The sequence below is a fragment of the Merops nubicus genome, unplaced genomic scaffold (assembly GCF_000691845.1).
Source record: "Merops nubicus isolate BGI_N331 unplaced genomic scaffold, ASM69184v1 scaffold18831, whole genome shotgun sequence".
NCBI lineage: Eukaryota > Metazoa > Chordata > Aves > Coraciiformes > Meropidae > Merops > Merops nubicus.
Window position 1 is genome coordinate 6,679 of NW_008590052.1, and position 3,529 is coordinate 10,207.

Consider the following 3,529-nt stretch of genomic DNA (forward strand, 5'->3'; position numbering starts at 1 on the left):
TAGAATACCAAAAATCTGCCTGGCCACACAAGTGTAAAGATGCCATGTGATAGACAGGTCACATACTTTTCCTCACTGAAGAATATATTAGTCACAATAAAAGAGATGACACCCTGAAGACAGAGAGAATTGGTGGGGTCCAGCCTTTTAACACCTGAGGAGATGGGGAGTTACGTGTTTATTTTACTGTTTTTGAGGAAAATTATTCAATTTATGACTAAAGCATACAGAAGAAGCAGCCTCTCTTCTGAAATTGTGAATATCCTTGAAAAGAGTGAAATCAAAGCTGAAACTTTCTCATCAGTCTCTAAAAGAAGCCTTTTAAACAAAGTGGTGCAGTTAATGACTATTTTTAAGTTCCCAAATTTGCTAATTGTACACATCACTGCATGATCCTGTTCTGCAATAAAGAACCCTAAACATTATGGCCTCCACTGGCCTTCTCTCTTAAATGAGTTTCATGTAGGTGCTATCTGAGATCCAAAGGCACATCCCACACATATGACTGAAGCAGGACAAAGTGAGACAGATAAATTTTCTTACCAACTGTTAACTTTTCAGGACTCTGAACAGTGAAAGAAAAGCAAGATTACCAAGAGAGATGTGGTTTGTCACTCATTCTGAACAGCACAGACACCAGAATCAAGCTGGCATGGGTCTGTCTTCAGCAGTGCCAAGTCTGAGGAAGGCAGCGTGGTCTTGAGTCAAACTGGTACTTCTGCCTTCACTTCACCAGGCAAAATAAAAGGTTGCCAAACTGGCTATCTGGAAAACCATTCCAGGCTGTAGAACTTCTTGAGACTCTTCTTTGAGAAAGAGATGTTTTGTTCAGAAAGCAGTCCTGTAAATGGAGTATTCTCATTGATTAACCTCATGCATCTAACAGAGCTGCCTCAGCTGGGAGGGCCAGACTTTGACTCTGTACTCAATGAAGACAGATGAGCTCAGGGAAGACCAACACGGCATGATTCTGAGCAGGAATCTAGCTTATGTGCTTTGAATCACACTTTCAAAAAATGCAGTCATCTGTCTTTCATGACTGATCTGTAAACTCATTTTTCTTTGAACAGTCTATGAGAGTTCCAGTGAGGCATTAGGCAAACTCCCTTCTCTGAAAAGCTTTGTCCAATTTATGCTGAAAAAGGTAGTCATATTTTCACTCTGGTTTTGACAGACAAACAAAAATTGTCACTGGGTTTAAAAGGTGCATGAAAGGACTTTGAGAGGCAAGTTGTCTGATGAAGCATCCCATGCAAAAAACAATATGAAGACCAAACTTAAGATTCTAATTTAAATGCCATACCAATGTCACAAGCAGCATCAGAAAAGCTGTCAGCCTACTTAGCTTCAGAGCTTGGTCTGAATGAGAATCTTGCAACCATGATTCTTTTAGCATCTCTGCATGAGGTCTTATGCAAGAGTTTTTAACAGCAGCACTACTACTGTATCTTCAGAAGTAAAATAGAAAGCAAATGTTTCCAATTTTTATCCCCAGTTTGGTGTAATCAAAATGAGACTATTTAAAGCATCTAGTGTCTGAATTGCAAATTAATAAGAGTTTCAACACAGCCCTTCATTAGAAAGGAAATTGGGTAACAGCTTACATTGGCTGACGCAACAGCTACTAAGGTAGCTCTGTGCTTCTGTCTGTTCTCTTCACATACTCTGTTGTATCATCCACAATTTTTTTTCTCCTCTTCTGCAGAAAGGGAGCTGTAAGCCTGTGCAGCTGGGCAGACAAAGAGCAAGTGAACTTAAAAAAATTTTAAGACCCAACAGATCTGCAGTTAACGCCCTTGGTGACTAAGTTTTGGTGCTGCTCCACATCACTCCCATGCTGGCCACAGCTGACAGGAAAGTTCCAGGACTGTGAATACCTACAGAACCCATAAAAACAAGGCTCATCATCAGTCACCAGCTCCCCACCTATTCCTTTGGGGGGAATAATTACTTTTATGCAAAGCCATTTACTGGGAATATGATAAAACCTACAAAATACAGCCTATGCTACTTGGATTTTGTCTGCTTACAGGAGCTACTTTATTCCACTCATCTGTTTCCACCACTTAGGCCCATTGAAAATAGTCATTTCCCTCTTTATCCTCAAACACTGATGCTTACATTAATGCAGTTCAGCAACTCATGGCTTAAAATAGACAGCAACAATTTTAAAAAAATCTCCACAAAGATGTAAGATCAAAGTTTACAGCTGCTATTCCACACTGAGAATCACAGGCTTTCTACCCAATGTTCTTTTTTTCTACCCATCTGGCATCCTTGGCATTCAGCTGTGACAACCCGTAACTGAAAGGCATCATTATTTGCTTGTTAGTAATCCATGATTAATACCTTCAGTTAGTTTTTACCACATTTTTTTGCTTAGGAACAACAGAACATAAATAATAGTAATGAAACAAAACTCTCAGAGGAGTACTTCATGAATGTTGTGTCCTAACTGTAGGTATAACAAGCTCCAGCTGACCTCAAAGCCACAAGAAGTTAATGCAGCTCAGAAACACCTGACTGAAAAATGTCATCTTTGGGTAAGAAAATCTTCAGAGAGAGAAATTAAAACCTCTCAATGAAGGAATTTAACAGATCAGGAGAGGCAGAAGTAGGCAACTTTTTCTGCAAGTACAGTGTGAAATAATCCCCTTACTAAAACTGTAGCTACCGTAATTGCTACATTTCTTACATGCAATTCTGAAGTTCTATACCAAATATGTTTTTCAAAGTTTAACACCAAATACCAGCAACGTTCAGAGCATCCCAATTAAACTCAGAGCCATGTGTCTCCCTTTTTCATCCCTCCCGCCTGTTGGCATCATCCCTGAGGACAGCTGTGCACCTGGGGCTGGCAAAGACATCCAAGGAAGGAAGGTGTCATCAGGGAGCTACAAGGCTCACCGTGGGGCAGCTGTCAGCAAATTAGGAGCTGTTAGTAAATTAGGAGTCCATGGCCATTAGCACCATTTGTCTCCTGTCTCTTTCTGCTGTATTTGCCTCCAGAGGCAACAACCTGGCCCAGCCCACCCATGGCCCCTCACCCTTCTCTGCCTCATCCTGCATATTTTGCCTCACCCTTTCCTGCAAACAGAAGATCACTAGTGTGGTTTATTGTGACAGCAGCTCCCTTGAGCCGTCAGAAGGATGTCTTCAAAACACTTAAAGGCTCTTCTGGATGCAAAGACCACAGAAGACTTGGCAGGGTCTCTAGACCAAGCCTACTGCACCCAGGCAGGATCCAGTATGGGTTTGTCCCATCAGATCACCGGCAGAAGTTACTCACTGCTGGGGGGCAGCTGCTCTACGCAGCAGGACAGAGGATGTAGCACAAATCAGGAGAACCGCACCCTTCGTTACTTTGCTCGGTTGTTATCTTTCCCAATTTCCATCCTTAAGACAAATGAGCCTGCCCATGTTCTAAGCTAGGGAAGAGGACGACTGCTACCTGAATATTTGAGGAAAGGTGGAAAAACAAAGTCTGGGCAGTGGTATTAAGAAGACACAGCTTCAGTGAGGAGCCAAG